At 37.6% G+C, this 19,777-nt stretch overlaps 1 protein-coding gene across 2 annotated transcripts in view; it reads right to left on the reverse strand.

Moving 5' to 3' along the window:
- The window catches only part of RALB (RAS like proto-oncogene B), a 47,425-nt gene that overhangs the window by 26,461 nt on the left and 1,187 nt on the right, over nt 1-19,777 (reverse strand). Inside the window, exon 2 of one of the 2 annotated variants that reach the window (XM_031056514.1) lies at nt 4,071-4,174. The exons of the other annotated variant lie outside the window; for it this stretch is intronic. The gene's annotated coding sequence lies outside the window, so the exon portion shown is untranslated. The remainder of the gene's footprint in view (nt 1-4,070; nt 4,175-19,777) is intronic. 2 annotated transcript variants of the gene reach the window in all.

A 19,777-nucleotide genomic window follows, 5' to 3' on the forward strand; every position in this document is an offset into this window, starting at 1 on the left:
GGGCCCCGCCGTGTGAGGGGCCGGTGCTGCCCGACCCGCGGTCGCCTCCGTCTGTGCCCCCCGAGCTCTGTGCCGAGCTCCGCAGGCTCGGTTTGACCCAAAGGAGTCACGATCATTTAGGTTGGAAAATACCTTTGAGATCATCGAGTCCAATCTATGACTAAACACCACTATGTCAATTAAACCATGGCACTGAGTACCACGTCCAGCCCTTCCTTAAACACCTCCAGAGACGGTGAGTTCACCACCTCCCTGGGCCGCCCATTCCAATGTTAAATCACCCTTTCTGTGAAGCATTTCCTCCTGATGTCCCCCAAACCTCACCTGGTGCACCTGAGGCTGTGTCCTCCTCATGCTGTCCCTGGTTGTCTGGGAGAAGAGCCCGACCCCTACACAGCTACAGCTTCCTACCAGGGAGTTGAAGAAAGCGAGAAGGTTCCCCTTGAGCCTCCTTTTCTCCAGGCTAAACACCCCCAGCTCCCTTAGCCGCTCCTCACAGGACCTGTGCTCCAGACCACTTCGTTGCCCTTCTCTGGATTTACTCCAGCACCTCAATGCCCTCCCTGAACGGGACACAGGGTTTGAGGTGTGGCCTCACCAGAGTTGAGCGCAGGGGTAAGAGAAGAAGTTAGGAAGGGCTCTGTCTTAAATACATCACGTATTTTAGTGCAAAGTCTACCAATAGATGCAGAAATTAAGTCTGAAGTCAGAATGCAAAGGAATGGAAGTGTCCCTGACTTGGCTCATATGGGTGTGCTGAGTGCTTTATTAAACCATTGAGCTGCAATACTGTCACGTGTGTGCAGCACAGAGCAGTTTCCACTGCTCAGGAAAACAAAGTAATGGCTATTGCTGTATATACTGTGATTATTTCAATTTTTTATCAGTTCTCACATCCAAATTCTCTCTGGCCATCTCAGTGTTACTAATCACACAGTCAGGTGTGTATCTTGCCAGCTACAAAAGAAAAGATACCTTTTCTCATTGCTTTAATTTGCTTAATTTTTCTAGGCTTCAATGTTGACCTATTAGAATTCCACTCACTAAATTTAAAAGTGAATATGTTGGGTAAAATTATTCCTTCTGGCAAAATATGCTTTTCATGATAACACCCACTTTGGGAAACAATGGAAATTATGATAACCACTGATCTCTGAGGGGTTCAGCTCCTCTGGACAGAATATGTTAAGTAACTGTGGTATCCCCTGCTTTCACACTGGGCTTCTATGTGTTCTCCTGCAGAAGAGAAAGGGAAAGAATTAATTACGTTCTAGCTCTATCCACTGATGGCTGGGTGAAATTGCATTTCAAGTTGGAGAGCATAAAAAAGGCCTGTCACTTAAAATAAATGCAAAAAAAATTCATCCTTAAAAAAGTGATAGGTGAAACAATGGCCTATTGCCAAAGCTAAATACCATGGAGGAGGAATTTGAAAGGGATTTAGGAAAATCTCTAATTTCAGAGTCAGGAAAAAAATGCTAGGAATTGGAAAAAAGGAGTTGCAGAGGCAGAAAAAAAAAAGTAGTGTGGCTCTGAGAAACAGCTGAGTACTTCAGGACTGCATAAAAAAGAAGTATCTTCTGAATTTTTCCTCTTTTCAATGAAACAACATTTTCTATGTTGTTTGTAAGTCAACAGGATTTACATCATTCTTACATCATCATCAGTTTGTCTTCCTAAGTCAAACTGCAAACCACCAGATTTTAGTTAACTCCTTGTGAGGAAAAGTGAAATCATGAAATTAAGGTATTATGAAAGGTCCTGATCACAGCAATTACTTCTGTCTATTACTTCTTACTTCTGTCTATTTCCTTCTGCCTTTTAGATTGTACAGAACTGCACCAATATTCATCCTGCACTAGAAGCTGGCACATTGAGAGCTATTTGCCATTTGCTACCATCCACGCAATGAAAGAATAAACAGAGAAAAAAATAGTGCCAAATGTGAAGGAATCCTGTTTTAGAGCTAACACTTAAATTAGCCAATTCGTGGTATTTCTAGGATTAAACAGGAATGGTTTTTAATATAGATTCTGGACATTTGTATCTGGTCCTAAAAGCACATGAACAAACCCAAGAAGATCCAAGCAAAAATTCATTAGCACTGTTTACTATTTATCCTGTAACTGTGTCTCCATGGACATCTTTCATGCCATGTGGGCATTGTGGTGGATTCATTGCTCTGATGTAACAATTCACTGAAGGCAAACATTTTGAGCAGATTGTACCTATGATTAAAAACTGCCAAGAACCTGGGAAGCTGAGTCTTTTCAAACTGAATGCAGTACAATTCTCCTGCACATACCATAATGCTGACACTTCCACTTTCCCCGTGCAAAAAAGAGGGTTAAGAAAGTAACCACATCTATCCTGCTTCTGAAAATTGTTTAGGGGAAACCTACTTCTTTGTAGTAATCCACTCATGACAAAGAACATTTGTGTGATGCCACATTTTGAATTATTATGCATGTTGCCTGGTATAATCTCCATGGTTACAGATATATTTCTTGCTTCAGCACTTTATAAAGAAAAATTCTATAGAACAATTTAGGGGAGAAAAATCCTTTTCATTGTCATTTATATTGCATTTATTTTATTCTATTTGCTTTCACTTTCTAAACAAGTAGAATTTCAGTAGAGATGGAAAAATTTGTCTCTTTGTTGCTTTATCCTGCCATAACATCTTTTAAACTGCAGATTCCTGAAGATGGGGACAGTATTTTTATGCATATATTTAGTTTCTAATCCACTAAGAATGTAAGAGGGCAGTGCGTGTCACTGCCAGAGCCATAAACAAGAGTAAGTGTGGTGGGATGACTGAACAGTAAATATTTTTTCTTTGCAAAGATTAGGGCTCGTGCTTCCCTTCTGAGCAGTTCTAAATAGAAATTAGATGAAGTTAGTTCCAGAAACTGGTGATGGGAAAAATGTAAATCCCAGATATTTAGCTCTTTTCCTACACCATTTGCACACCTGGTTATTCTTTGATAGTATTCCTAGGGGAACCAGAGGAATGCTTGGGGAACAGAAACACACCCCCTCACTGCATTATCTAGAACGCTGTGATGTCCCATTTGTTCCCAAAATACACAGCTTTTTGCATGTGCAGAGTTCAGCTGCCAAACTTAGTCTAGGCTCAGATAACTTGTAAGAAGAGGTACATGTACATAGTGTGCCCTCAAAGAGAGTCTGTTCTATATTAAAAATAAAGTAGTCAAAGATGATTTTCTATTTGGGCATGGATAGCCTAACAAGAAGTACATTTTACAGATTATTTGTATACTTAAAGAGAATGCAGCTGACCTCACCATGATTTATGAACTTCAGCATTCAAAAACCATAAAGCAATAAACTAAAATATATCTGAAACAAGCAATGAAATATGACTCTGGTTTTGGTCTTGTTTGAGATTATGGTGTTTTGACTGTACCATTCACTTTATTTTTGTTACAAACAGCCGGAAGTCACCACACTAAAATAAAGTTCACTGTCAAATAACCTTTCCATTTCAGATACAGCTGGGATTTGTCAGGATCATATCACAAGGTCATTTTTAAGGAGATTCTCACTGACATTTTGTGAGGTAAGGGATTTCACATTCCAGTTTTACAAGTGTTACACTTCTGATCGTCATGATTATCAACACCATGACAGATTTAGGGCCTGATCTTGGAACTTTTACAGAAGGAGCTAAGTTTATTGTAAATAACTTGATAGCCAAGAATCAAAAGAAAATAAAGGGTCTACAAAGAGTTAGAAGAGGTTGTTCCATGGCCCAAAGCCAAGATCAGTTACACATATATAATTTTTGGCATGCCATTTTTTAAAATGCAGCTAAGATTGTGGTATTTTCATAGCAGTTTGTTTAAAGTACTGGACTACTTTATCATAAGCAAAAACCCAGCAACATTCACCTTACCTTTCTGCAGATTAAGCATATTAATTAGTTCCATACTGGACATAGCCATGAGATTTTTTTTTCCCCTTTGTTGCACCTGTATGATAAATAGTCAAAAATCATTACTTTTTTCACTCTTTATACTTAGTTCTTTTCGTCTTTCAAATAGTACCTGATTTTGCAGCTGTTTTTTGTAGATCATGTTTCCAAACTGCCAGTCACTCTCCTTCCCCTTTGCACTCCCTCCAGCTGGCTGATGTTTCCTAAAGTGTACTTCTGAAGCAGATACATTAAGTGAAGCTTTAGCTGTTAAATGTAAAGTAGAAAGTGTGCCTTAGTGTCTCACAGATCACACTGAAACCAGTTTGGTAAAAACATGAACTATTACAAAAATTGATAAGGCAAGAGATTTTTTTTAGAATAATAAGCAGCTAACAGAGTTGAGGATTTACCTCCCTGAGTTGAACAGTGCTACCTTGTTGAACAGCTGCTGTTGGAAGGTAGTGTGAGCATACTTGAAAAAAATTCATGCTAACAGATCTTGTTCCCCTTATTTTTAAATCAAAATTTCCAGATTAAAATATTGACAAATATATTACATTAATAATGAAATTTACTGGCTTTTATAGCAGCCAGCATTCTAGCAGTGTGGGAGCAATACTTCTGAAAGAAAAATAATTTTCAACTAAAATTATATTACTTTTTAACTACTTACTTCTGTCTACAATCTCTATTTAAGTTGATGTAACTTAGAATGAGGTTAAAATGTCTTTCTGAAAATTAAACCAGATAATTAAACCAAACTTTCTATTGTAAAAATATTCTGACCCTGAAATCATTCTGATTATGAAAGCCCTTAATTTTTAGTCTACTATCTTTATTACTCTAAGTGCAGTTTTCCCTATTCCATGTTTAATCACAACATCTTTTGCAAATATTTGGAAGCTTTGATGCCCCTTCACTGTTTAAGTGGCAATAGGATTTTTTTTTCTAAAGCATCTCACAACTTAGCAGAGAGATCCTGGCAACTGAATTTTGTAACACAGTTTTTTATTATGACACTATTTTACCTATTCAAGAATGGCACTCCTTCTAGAATAAACTCTGACACGACTTGGCTAAAAACGATCAGACTTTTCTTGCACCTACAACATAACTTTGCACTATTGTGCTGGGAAATGTCTAATTAAAAAAGGTCTAAATGGGAACTTGAATGGAAAATCTCTTCTGGAATTTCTGTTTGAAGTGGTTTGGATGGTGAAACAACTGGCTACAAATTTTATCTACAAAAATTCCTCTTCAGCTGCACTTTGCTACAGATACTACTCCCTAAATTTACATCATATAACACTTCACAGTTTGTTCATTCCTATATTTAAATACAGAGATGAAAGCCTTAAAAAAGTGGGTAAACTGGGTAGTAATCCTGTAGGAACTTATTCCACCAGTGAAGTTTTTGAGGAAGTTTGTGTGCCTATGAATACATTAATGTAAGTATTGTATTACTATAGCATTACATTGTCCTCAACTAGAGAGCTTGTTCAGCACGTTATACAGTCATATGATAATACTGCTGCATGTGAGAAATTTTCACTACTGACCTGAGTGTTCCTGTTTTAGTTTATACAGCATTCTTTTCTAGAAAAGACATGTTACTTGTGGTTGATAAGTCTACAGTCCACAAAGTCTACTAATACAGTCTACAAAGAGCCCCTCCTTTTTTCAGTGTTAAATTGATAAGAGTACAATGTGCTTTACATGAGAGGATTAAGGAAAGCAATTTCAAAATAAGCATGCATTGTATCCTGTAACATTTGGGTTTCGAATTGTTTTTTATCTTTACAGTGAACAGGAACACACACTTAGGATCTGTCAGGAGAGTCCGAGATTAACATTTTAGAAAAAACTATTTGCTAGAAGCTAATTATATCATTAGTAGCAAATTGTGATTCAATATATTAATAGGTTTATTCAATATTCAATCTGCTAACTCATTAAAAAATACATTGTAAATCTAAAAAAAAAACCCACCACTACATTCTGTCTTCTGATACAACTTACAGTAAATCTATTCCTTTGGAAAAACTTGGGAGGAGGTGTGCTGGTTTGTGGGGTCCTCAGTCCACAAAAGTAATGTACTTTGGCAAAAAAAAATAAGTACAGTACACTCTCAGTTCACAACCATGGCATAAGCTTCTCTTCAGTCCTCAAGTTTTGTTATTTCATTTGATTTATTTCTGGACTACTATAAAAAAAATAAAACAGGAGCACTGCAGGCTCCTGTTTTATTGTTTTTTATAGCATTCCAGATAAAGGAAGGCTAAAAAAATTGCTGAGAGCCAGGAAGTTCTGAGTTGAGACTTCTGATACTGTGGATAATGTGAACAAGCAAAGGGGAAGTATAAGGAGGGAGGAACCTGTGAGGGGAGAAAGAGATGCATATCTATGTGGGTATATATACATTCTAATTTAGAAGTTGAAGCTGTTGTGATTTTGCACAACTAAAACAGTGTTTAAGGGACAGAAATACTGTTTGTGCCCAAAATTCATTGAAGCTACACTGGATTTGTAGCACAAGAGAACTGCATTTTGCAGTCACAAGCAAATCCACCCACTCTTCTACCTAGGCTAATCTCCTCAAAATAAATAACTGAAATCCCAAATTCATTCCATATTTGCAGCCTAAAAGGAGCTGTTTACTGGGAAACAGTGAATATTTGCTTTAATTTAGTCTGCCTTTCCCCTTCCATTGCAGGACTGTGTTTTAAGACCTTGCAAGTTGTGTTACAGATCTGCCTAGAGCCGAATGACCAAAGAATGGCTTCTTCAAACATTTTTTGATAACTGCAGTTTATTGAATAGTGCCATATCTTGGCTTTCTCAAATCTTGTTTTCTTGTTTTGACATTTTAATAGATGAGAGCAGAATCTGTGTATATCATTTACTGCAAATCTGCACCTGTACTACTGCTGAATCAGTGTGTCTGTAATGCAAATGCTGAGCAAATTAATGCAAAAAGTTCCATCTATTCAGAATGAAAACCTAAAATTTATAGTAAAAAATAAACTTATGTCTGCATCTTCTAAAAGTCCTTGAGAACTATGATTGCCTTTAATCATACAAAATCATACCTTTGTGTAACTTTGAGATCTTTAGTAAGAAGCTTTATACAACCTTTCAGAGAACAATAAATCAAACTCTGACTTTTCAAAATTGATTCACTGCACTCAGGCATGAGTTTTATCTTAAAGCTGGATTTCTTGAAGGGCAACAACAGACCTTTAGTCTATTTTTCCTGATCATATTTTCAGTAGTAGAAAATTAATTGGTTTGATCTGGCTCACATAACTACAGTTATTCCCTTTCTAACTCTTGCCATTTTTTAGGCTTTCCATTTTCTATGCAATAGTTCACTAACATTTAAAATGGAATGATAACCAGGTCATAAGATGTACAAAGCCTGCTTTTCCCTTAATTCCTGTCTGTGAAAACACCTGCAAAATGCTAAATGTCAATTGATAGAGATTTAATCACTAGAGAAATGGTCACATAATGTGGAGCGGTGGCCCATAATCTTATTTTTCCATTATGTGGAAGCAGTGCACAATGCATTAAAATTAATGTGGAATCTTCCTTCAGTTCTTTCAAAAAAAAAAAAAAAAAAAAAAGCAGTCCTTCATACTCTTTGGAAAGCAAAAGTGCCTTGGATTTGGCCATTGTGGCTGCAGATATCCATCACGTCAGATGCAAAATGCAACAGTCATGTCACGTCCATGCCAGATTCAGCTTGAAGTAGTTCTGCCTTTTCAGTTTCCTTTCACATTGCCTAAGCAATGTGACCACCTGCTGAATCCCTCTCTTTAGGATGTAAAGGATCCTTTGTCTGGATCAGCTGGGCTTCTTTGACTTCCTAGCTCAGAAACAGTTTCCTTGTGGCTTTTCTTATACCTCTCCAAGGGTTTTCTTGGGATAACTTGGGAAACTTTCAATTCAGGAAAAGATGGTAAAACTCAATTCCTTTTCCACTTAGCTGATTTGCACTTTCTTGCTTTGTTGTATATCAATGGAGATAGGTCTAAGCTACCATTTCTAAATACAGTCTGAATCATGGAAGAAAGAGTTGCAGCACTATTCTGCTTGCAGTTAAAATTTCCTTAAACTTCAGGACTCATCTTTACAATGAGTAATAATACTAATACTAATACTTTATTAAGTTGAGCTCATCTTTACAATTCTTATAATTTCTTGCCCAGAGAGAGCTGTGATTTTACAAGTTTTTAGTTTCACTAAGCCATAGCTAGCTTTTCTGCCATTAAGGTTCCACGTATCTTATGGAAGTTTCATTTCTTAGTTCTTGTCATGCAAACACAGCAATTAAAAAGTAGAAGCAGGCAAAGATTTCAGCATGGAAAAAAAATCAAAACTTCTGATGGAGAACTATTTTGCAAATAGAAGTAAAAGATTCACTTAGCTTTTACCTGCGTTAGAAGAATTGATTACTGGCATTAAAAGTTAGGAATCATTATAATATGATTCCAGAGAGCATTAGGAGACCTCAGATCCAGGAGTCTATTCCAGTTAAAAGCAAATGAGATTTATTCAACAGCTTGATGACAGTGTGGGAAATACTCTATCTCATCCCCAGAATTTCCAGCTTGATTTAAAGCTGTCCTCATGAGGTGACTCCCCACACAAGATCCTTATGACATGAAGTTTAACTGTTGGCTTTTGACATAGCTGTTGCATGACACAGGTGAACTACCTGATAATTATCGTGTCTGCTTCTCAGGAATGGGTATAAATCAAAAATAATCTTTCCTGTCAGTTCCCAAAAGCCGTAAATGTAAAAACAAGGTGTGATTGCCATGATTTGTCCTTGGTTGCTGCATCTACAGAATCAATTTCACCTTCTCTCTTCTAAAATAAAAGCCCTTTTAATACAAGGGCTGCCCTCCTACCATGTCACTTGTTACAAAAGCAGCTGTCATAAAGGAGGATACTGCCTGATTTTACAGATCAAGGTCACAAATCAACAGTGAAAAAGGCTGTAAAATTTATTTCTCTAAAAAATGGTTTCCATCTCCCTCAAGCTAAATATAAGTTTCTTTTAATTACAGAAGAAATAAGACTTTTTGTGCTTTTCCAGTCACCTTAAGAAGGACCATGCTCACCTATCTCTTTAGAGACTTCTTTCAATATATAGCCATAATTAAGAGGAAGACCAGCCTTTAAAGCTGATCAATAAAAATCTGTCATCTTTTTAAGATATACATTCCTTCTCCATCTAGCAAATTTCAAAAAAGTGTCACAGGTTTGGATTGTGGAGAGACTCTAAAGTTGCTGCTAGAAGAGGTGTGAAAGCATGCTAGTCCAGATTACAAAGTGCTGAGCAGCAGACAGAGCTATGATACATTAGAAGGCACCACACTTGTGGCTACTCCTGATCCTATTTTAGATCCACACCACAGAGCTATTTCCTATTTGTATTTTGGTCCATGTGCATTTTTAGTTCTCTGAGAAGCATGCTTTGTGTTCGAGCAGGACATTTTGAGTCTGTTTTTATTCTTATTGACTAATATTAATTCTAACTCCATTTCTGTGAATTCCAAGCTTTTGACTATTCATTTTTCAGGAGAATGCCAAAGGCTCATTGCTCCAGGACATAACTCATTTGTATTCTCAACTCACTAAAGTAGACTTTTCCAGCCTGCTGGAGACACAGCTCCAGTTATTTGGGTAGCCAGAGCTTTCATTCACACCCTAAGTTTTGAGTGAACATTTTTCTCATATACTCCTGATGTTTTCCAAATCTACAAAACCAGTCTGCTGGCAGCCTTGTTTTCGTTATATAAAAAAATGTTTTAGTTCCAGCTCTTACTCTGTTCCATGTACAACCATTTCATTCTAATTCTGCCAAAACTTTGCCACTCTTGTTCTAGTTCCTGTTAATAAAATGCAGTGTTTCCTGGTCTGCATCCTGTTAGTGCTGACACAGTCTCCTCATATCCAGTGTGGGTTCATCCCACCAAGGACAGGAAATGTTCTGCTTTGCTGATTCCAATTCAACCAGAAATAATGTGGACAAAGAAACTTTTAAGAGGGATAGTTTAGGTAAGAACACGACAGTTGAGACTGTAACAGTCAAACTCAAAGGGACAAAATATCACAACTGGCTTGAAAGTCCTTGATAAATGGTGAGAGTAATAGTAATGAAACATAGTCTGAGATTTTAGATATATTCACCTAATATCACCTTTCTTCTTCTTCTGTTTTTCCTAAGGTTTTTGTTTTGTTTTGGTTTTTTTTGTGATAGCTTTCTTTTTTAAGTGTATTCTAGTCTGTATAACTTGTTACTTACAATGGTTTGACACATACCAATTTAAATTTATATTATTTAAAAAATGTTTCAAAGTATTTTTGGAATTCAATGTTGCTAATAATAACTTCATGTGGAATCACCTTATGAGGTTGGCAGCTTTAAATCTGCCATTTAAGCTGCCATTTGTGACCAATTGTCTAAAAAGACAACCAAATCCACTTCTAAACAGTTAAAACAATAAACTGTGTGATTGACTGTGATGGGTTCTTGAAACATTAATATTACAAAAATGTCTGTGGAACTGGCAATTGCTAGACAAGAAGTGAAGGACTCTTAGGGCACAAGAGGCTGAACTCTAAGGACTCACCTCGGCTTAGGGGACATGGAAGTTCTTTGTATAAAGACAAACCATTGTTATTCAAACTCTGCTACTTAGTCACATTAAATATATTTCAATTTCACAAATTATCAAGTGGCCTGCAGGAACTGTGCTGCTGAAAGAATGAAAGTTCTCCACTGAGAATTTGAATGGGACATGGTATAAATATTTAAGCCAAGGCACAGCACTAAAAGGGGAAAACTGACCAAGTGTGCTTGTTAAAGCTTGATAAAGGGAGATGAAACAAAGGCAGGTAAGCCCTCAGGTTCTTCATTTCACAGCACTCTTGAGCAAATTAGAAAGTCACAGTGTAGGAGAGTAAAGTTTAATAGGTACTTTGCACAGCCACATCCAAAATTGTGGCTTCTTTTTCCTAACCAAATTTGAATATCCTTCTGCTTCAACAAGGATGGGTAAGGGATTTGCTGTGTTAGTAGGGCCTCTTTAGCTGATTTAGCATGACTAGGCAGGATGCTGTCCTTCCTCTGAGATTGCTAATGAGTGTCAGGAAGTATTGCCTTCCTTCCTGGCTCCAAGCTTGCTACCTCTACAACATCCTATGCCTCTTCTGGCAGGGCTTCCTTGCCAGAGTACAGAGCACATATCCACATGCTGCTAAAAAATAGAGGGTGCAGACATTTCTGGTGGATGCAATAATCTTATTTCTTTTTTCTTCTCTGTTGTATAAAGAACTGTCATGTCTTATCTAGTAGTGAGTATTTTGGTTGTGAAGGACCAATCTTTATTATGATAAACTTTATTATGATAATTATTATAGCAATGTAAAATTTTGGACATATAGATTAATTACAATTTTGGAAAGCAATAGTTTTGCCATCTTTGGGTTTGAAATATGCTGTATCAACTGATTTGGGTACGTTCAATATACCTACAAAAATTTGAGTATGTTCAAAATACCTACATTTGTAGTTATTTTCTTTCAATTCTAGCTGTCACAATTACATGTTTCACCTCTGTAATAATGGATTTTCCCAGTGATGACTCAGAGGAATAGTCTTTCCAAGCAATTTTTCACAGAGTAAATCATAGAAGTTTTCACTGAAAAAAATGCTACTGCTCTGCTAGAGCAGGAATTTAATGCAACTCCAAATAAATACTAGCCTAAATATGTGACCAAATGTAATCTCATGAAGTTGTGACCTCACTAGAATAGTTTGGGAACCCTTTTACATTGTTACATAGCAGATGTGCACTTCTGAGCTATATTAGCAGCCTGTAACACAAGGCAGCACAGACTCAGCTTGTCCTGCTGACTAAGCCTTATTTAATTTAATGTCTGCATAGTCTGAGATACTGGGAATGAATCTATTAGCTGCAGTATTACTGGCCTCCTCTCCCCTTCAGTCTCTCTGTTTCAAGAGTTATGACCATATTCCATTCCAGTGACTTTAGCACCAAATCTGGATATACACTGAGATGGCAGAGTAGAATTTGACAGCTATTCAAGATGGAGCTAATTTGTATGGTAAAATTACTTCTTGTTTCCTTCTCGATCTTCACTATTAGCTCAGCTGGTCAGAGTATGGTGCTAAAAACAACAAGATCATGGATTTGATCTCCATATGGGCCATTCAGTTAAAAGTTGGACTCAGTGATCCTTATGGGTCCCTTCCAACTCAGAATATTCAGTGATTCTGTGATTACAGAAAGTTACAGACATAAATGATGCCTTAAAAGGCATAAATGATGCTTAAATACAAATGCCCCTTCCTTGTGGAGATTATAATCAACAATAAGTAATAAAAACACAATATAAAGAACTACTGCCAGGAGGCAATAGATTCTTTCCAGAGACTATGCTTTCCTATGGGACATGCATGCACTTAGTCATTCTTACTCTACAATCAGTCCAGATTAAGTCCTGTGTTTCTTTTAAAGATGTAAATAGCAACGCCTAGTGGATTAGCATAGAAACACCTTATGGAAGAAATGAATCTTAGGAAGGATTTGAATGAAGATAGATTTGAATGCAAGTTCTTCCAGAAATCTTATCAGAAAAGATTTTACATTCAGAGAAGAATAGTTGCTGCCTTTTCATCACAGTTACTTTCTGAAAAACAAGCATTGAAGAGAGATAAGGAAACTTTCTTGTAGACTATTCCTATTATCAAATAGCAACTTTGCTCCACCCTTCCCTTGGATTTGGCTTCTTACAGAGTGCCTGGAGCTGCTGTTTTGTTCCAAAATTACCTTCAGAAAAATCCCCTGCCATTATCAGACATGCTAACAAAAGAAAGAAGTGTATACCACTTCCAAAGAGGAAAAACATAATTAATTGCCATTGATCAAAATCTGTAGAGGTACCCTGCTAGCTTGACTGAGACAACAATCAATAGCAGCTCAGGACTGTGATTTCATACCTCCTGCCATTCACACTGTCATACTTGGACAGTGAATCAGGCTTGAGGGGAAGGCTGGGTGGAGCAACAGGCTGCAGGGGAAAATTACTGTCCCTTGCTCCCTACTCTGTGTCCCATCCCTCCTCCCCACCCCCCAACAAGCAGCAAATGAGAACAGCACTGGTGGAGAGGTGCTGCTGTTCTTACCTGCTCAGCAAAGAGATAAGGCAGCAGGCTGTCTAGGAGTGTTTCTTGTGTATGTCCAAGCACTCAAAATCATTCAGACAAAAGCACAGCAACAACTTCTCTCTATTAGGGTGCTCTCCTTGCCCACATTTCCTTCTCTTTAGGATGAGGCAGCAGCTCATCCTGAGAATAGTCCTCACTCCTTTCCTTCTCTTTGGGAGGAGGCAGCAGCTTGCTAGCTGGAATTTCCATAGAAGAGGTGTTTCAAATTACAGAAGATCCTGCAGACCAGACTGGGCCAGAGGGCTGCATCTTGAACCATGCTGGTCAAGAATCTCCAAAATTCATCTGTGTTAGCCTGACTGCATCCACTGACTGTGCTCAGTGTTAAGAGCTTTTGGAGATCACTGTTTATATCTGGAGATAAAGACTCTTATTCCATCCTCAGTTTTTGTGCAAACCTTCTCTTTGCAAGAGGACACTGCTCACAGCAGGGCTACACAACCCTATCAGGACAATCTCAGACACTGGGCAACATTACAAAGGAAATTGTCATCACCCAAGAAATTGACACACAGTTTGTGGCTTTTGGAGTCATCAGTCCTTACTAGAAACAAACAGAGACCAGTATGAACAGGCTAAAGAATTATATTGAACTCATAATTCTGACAGCTGTAGCCAGTTTGTTTTTTCCTTGGTTACCTCACTTGTTGTCACAACACTTCATTCTGGAACAGAAACCCAGTGGATAAAGCATGGGATCAGTAAATTAGTAAGCACGGGATCAGTAAATTAGTAATCTAACTGCACCCTTGGCACTAGTCCTTATGTACTGTAACAATGTGGAGATTTTTGCACAGTATTATGAAGGAAAGAGTTGTGTCACAGTGCTGAGGTGGAAAAAGTACTGTTTATGATTCCTATTGATACTGTGTTGCTGCAGCATAGTTTTAGTAAGAATAATGATGCAAGATAAATGTTTCTTTCAGCTGGAATATACCTTGTTTGTTAGACTACAGGAGTAGAAGGAATTTCCAACATTCAAGCTCATAAGATGCCTTTTAAGTGAAAACAGAGACTTGGCTGACTGAGACGAAGACGAAGGACTGAAGAAGTTTGGCATTTAGATCACAGTAGTAGCAAAACCAGATGACAAAGCAGAGCTTTAAAAGCCTCTCAGACGGAAAGATTTCGGATGGAAAGGAAGTGAGAGGAATGCAGGGTGTCTCTTATTAAGGGGAGGAGAGCAAACAATGATACTATTGTGGCAGCAGAGCTGATGAAGGTCAGAGACAATAATCTCTGATTTGCATTCTTTCAAAACACATACAAAGTTGGTGATTTTTTAGTGTAAGATTAGGGACATTGTGGCCAGGGAGTTTTATGTGCTTGTATGATTGTAATCTACAATGCTTTAGTTTTTCAAGCAAAAATCAGTGCCTTCAGCAATTTCATGCAAAGAATATCTGCTTTGCATTAGACTTGCCATAAGCCTTCTGAAGAATTAGCTATAATCCTTAAGATCTGCACTTTACAGAAAGCTCTGGGAAGGCTCAGTCCAAGCTCTGGTATCTGGAAAAGTCACTGGAGGACATGGAACAAGCAATGAGGCTGTCAGGTCTAACTCCATCCAAGAGATACTAAACAGAATATTTTCACTTTAAATACATGCTTTTCTGACCACCTATTGAAGAACTGTGCAAGACACAAGAGACAAGTGTCTGAAGGGCATGGGATCATAGCTGGATCTTGTGAAATTAATAAGGGGTAGTTCTACAGGGGGATCCATGTTAAATTTCTTTTACAGAAATAGCTTATACATATCTATCTCCTAGGAAACAGTATTTATCTACATTAACATTCTTTATCTAGTACTAGATATATAGAATATGCCTAGGTTCATTGCAGTTTAGATTTCCCTTCTTTAGCATTCCTACAGCTTGCCAGAATGTCTGCTTCTGCAGAAACAAAGGTTAATTAAACACATCCGCCCATTAGATCAAGGAGTGAACATTATTACAATCTGGCCCCGAGCTACCTTCTTCAGCTGTCAGCACTGAAAGACACTTGGAACTACAAATTAGTCCTCAAGCAAAACTAGTTTCAGCAGAAACCACCTGTTTTATTGAACAGAGAAGGTCTTCCCCATATTTACAGTTTCGGCTTTTACTCATCTCGCTGTTCCTAGTTCCAGCAAGAAACATTCTAGGGGTATTTTGCAAGTTGTGTGATGATCCAAGGTTCTTGGACCTTTATGGTGCCATGTTAACACATAATAAGGAATGTTTGAAAAAAATCTTCCTTGTCTGCATTGCTAACGCCATATTTTATAATTAATAGAGTTTAAGGTAACTCATATTGGATTTTTTTTTTAACTTGAATGCCTAGTTTTGCCCCTTTCACTGTGCTTTGGCCAGTAGAAGAGCTTGGGAAATAAACTGGCCAACTCCCTCATTATGCATTTCTTTTCACTTTCTTTTCCCTTCCATTTTCTGGCTCTCATGTATAAGCACCATATTACCACAAATGCTTTCTCAATCCTGTGAATCAAATCTAAAGAATTACACATTAACTATATGAACTCTTCAGAGCAGCACTGTGGCTGTACCTCGGTTTCCCTCTTCCCATCACGGGGAATGAAGTCTAGCAGCATATACCTTTCACAAACATGTACTGTTACCATGCCTATAATCCCCACTACTTGAAGAACTGACATTCTTAAAATGTTTTCTTTCTGTGCTGAATCAACAGAACAGGGCTGCAACAGACCTGCCAGGGAGCAGTGACCAATAATCCGATTACTTAAGGTAGGCAGGACAACGAGGTCTTCTCTGAAAGTAGGATCTTAAATAATGTTAATTATGTAAAAAAACACAGTATCTACTTAATCATAGAAGCTGGCTTGTATCTATTCTCTTCAATAATAGATGAAGCAAGTATAACTCTTTGCATCCAAAATTCAAGGCCCATATTTTGTCAGAACTCCTCTCAAATGTGATAATGTATTATGTATCCCCCATTCTGATTCAGATTATCCACAAGTAATTTCTGCTTTTCTCACACTGACTCATTCTTCATACTTATTAGCTGAATTGTTAATGAAAATGAATCTCTACCCATGAACTGAATGTTCACGTATTAATTTTCTACTGGCTTGGTTAGTTTTGGTCAGACACACAGACCAGATTCTTTCCCCTATTCCCAGTCAGGAAGAGAACACCTGGGCATTTTATTTTGAATCCTGTTTTTTTTAAGTATTGCCTAATGTTTGATTAAAGTTTTCAACTTCTCAAACACTATTACCATTTCACTTAATGGGTTAATAATAGGAACTACAGAAAAAAGGAGACATAAAGGAAGAGCTAGCAAAAAAATCAGTTATTTGCACTGCTTTTTGGGGTTTTGTTTCAAAGTCTCTAAAAGTCACAAAACTGTCTTCTTTGCCCAATTTGTACTGAACAACTCCTCCCTGCTTTTCAAAAACCCTTTGAAAGGCAGCATCTCTGTCCCTGATAGTGGTACACAGGCACAGCGCTGTCTTTCAAATGGCTCATCACTTGGCTTCAGGATATTTGCTGAAATCTCCGAGAAAAACCTCTTACTCTCTAGCAAAAACAGAAAGCAAAGCTGGAGTGGTACTCTGATGGATCTTGGACAGCTGATCACTGATTACACAGCCCAAGTGGCAAAGTGCAAAATATGCTCATAGTTAACATTTTAAGAAGAAGATAAACCCCAAAGGAAAACTACATGGTAAACTAGAAGTATTGGCCCCAAAGAGGAAACAGAATGTCCTTCTTGGAACATCTTTCCTTAGCATCTTACGTGAAACATTCTGTCTAGCCTGTAATTCAGTAGGCAAGATGTGACAATCTTCTTTACAAGTACAACGCGTTAAATTACTTTAGAATTGTTTCTATAAATATAGCATGCCAATGCTTAGTGACTGATTCTGCCACCTAGGAGCTTTATTTGCATTCAGAAATGAAGCAGTTGAATTTTTAAGGTATTTTGTTGTTAAATTTCAATTAAGCTGTAAGGCTGCCTACATCACAATGTAAATTTGTTACATGTGGCAAAAGTCTTTACAAAAATCTTGGAGCTGACCACATCCTTTGCTGCTTGTCTCACCCACACTAAAAATATTGTATGATACAAAGTATTCTATAAGGCTGTGTAACAGACAGCTATGTCTGTACTCAGGTTTAATAGGGAGCAAGCCACAGTAATATCATTCCCTCATTCCTCTTTCCTGAGCCTCTTTAAGTCTTATGCCTATGTACATATCTTCTGGGCCATTTATTCTATCCTATGCAGAAGAGCACTATTAAACAGGTAACATGGCAAGGATTGGAAAAATTTATATATGTCCTATCAGCATAAACAAATCTGTGGACCATGCTCAGGAAAGCTCTAAAACTGCGGGAGCATTTCATTAGTCTGAACATGGGTACTGTTTGTTTAAACAGGTCTGCAAGGATGGCATCTCTTTCTCTACCAGTTTATTCAGAGATGACCCAGCATGTAGTTCAGTACTGCACTTCTAAGCACATATTTAACATGCTGTTGCTCTTCTGTGCTTCAGGATACATTTTCATTTAGTCATGACAGCATAACCAGCAGTCTATCTTTTGCGCTCTGTGGGCCAATAAGTTCAGCGTGCTCCATTAATTAAAGCTATGGCTATTATTGAGTGGAACAGCCCTATACTCACGAAAGTATGAAAAAAAGTTATATTGACTGAAGGAGATTGCTCTGAGTTTTAAGTGCATTTTTAAAGTGCTTTCCTTTTTTTTTCTTTTTTTCTTTTTTTTTTTTTTTTTTTTTTGTGGAGATCTGCTAGATTATATTTTTGAAGTTCAGGATCACTGTAAACAAAACATATTGAGCTAATAACCTGAAGCAACATCTGAACAAGAAAGACAAAAAGGTCCTAAGCAAGGAAAACTTTTGTAAATATTTGTAGTCACTGGTTAGGTGATTAAAACATTAAGCAAAATTTAGAACAATTATTTTAATAGACTAAGGAGTTTATTCAACTTTAGAGTTGAATCTACTTTGATGATTAAAATACAGGGAAAAGAACCAGAAGACAAAGTCTATTTTCAGCATTAGCACTGACTCACTGTGTGATATTAAGTAAGTCACTTAATTTACTGCCTCACTCTGTCTCACCTGTAAAATGAAGGAGCCTGCCTCAGAAGTGCTGTGTGGGATTACTTAATTAAACATTTGCTATGCACCTAACATTTCTTGAATGCAAGGTGCTGGAAAATTTATTTTTGAAGATGTATAAAAACAGGATGCAAGAGGAGAATCAGATAGTTTCTGTAAAGGAAAATACACATCTCTTTCATTTGATTCATTCTTTTCTTTGGATTCCTAAAGCATGACAACAAAATTAACTCCTGGACCTGTTAGTCAGCAACACAAGTGAGCTAATTGGTGAGATCAATATTGGCAGCACCCTGGGCTGCTGTGATCACACACTGGTGGAGTTTGCAGTCCCCAGGGATATGAGTTAGGTGAAGAGTAAAGTCAGGCCCCGGAATTCTAGTAAAGCAAAAAAAAAAATTTCCAGCTCTTCAAGGAGTTAGCTAAAGGAGCCCCCAATAAACCATCCTCAGAGAAAAAGGAGCAAAACAGAGCTGGCAGACCTAGACATTTTCCATAGAGTGCAAGAGCTCTTAATACCCAGACGTAAGAAATCAGGCAAGGACAGGGAGGAGATTTGAGATATTCAGCATGGCTTCATCTAGGGCAAGTGGCCAACCTAGTGGCCTGACTACATCACATATTCTAGAATTCTAAAACTGTGAGTCAAGCCCTTGAAATAAGTTTATAAGTTGAAAAAAAAATCGTTGTCACAAACTAGACAGACTAAACTATAAGTAGGAATAAAAATATATCATTATTCTTCAGTAGATCACACAATCAAAATACTAAGTTGAGTTTTTTCTATGATGTATAAGCAAGTTTATATCCAATGGAAGTGAATGGCAGTGATTTAAATCCAGAGAAAGGAAATAAATGTTTTTTCTAAAATGGAATTTTTACTCAACTCATGGCCACACAACTTTGTCAGAACCAAGAACTCAGTGAATTCAAGAAACAAACATTTCTATGGAAACATGAACATCCACTGTGATATTCTATTAAATGAAAGAGTTACAAATCTGTCATGTTGCACTGTACAAAACAATTATTAACCAGTAGACATGTAAAAGTACTAATTGGAAGGCATGTAAAAACATCATCTGTGAAGCCTATTTGACAGCTGATCTCTCTGGACTGAGCTGGATCAGGTCACTGTGGGAGGCAGAAGCCTGGAGGAGGTGTTCTAATGGTCACCTCTGGTACAGCAATCTCCATGCTAATGAGGCTGAGCAGCACACAGCACATCTTTAGCCTCCTGCTACTCTTATCATAGCTGTGTTATAGAAAACGTCAGGTTTGATCTATCATAAAACTAACGAAATCAGCAATTTTTTAACCAAAGAGGAGTTATTACCTCACAGTGCAGTTTAGCAGACAACAAAAAGCAATGCTTTTTACTAACACTGTGCTGTGACCCCATGAAGGAGCTCATCAAAACCACAGTAAGCAAAGTAAAAACACAAAGTAATGTCATCAAT

The sequence above is a fragment of the Geospiza fortis genome, unplaced genomic scaffold, assembly GCF_000277835.1.
Source record: "Geospiza fortis unplaced genomic scaffold, GeoFor_1.0 scaffold112, whole genome shotgun sequence".
Lineage (NCBI taxonomy): Eukaryota > Metazoa > Chordata > Aves > Passeriformes > Thraupidae > Geospiza > Geospiza fortis.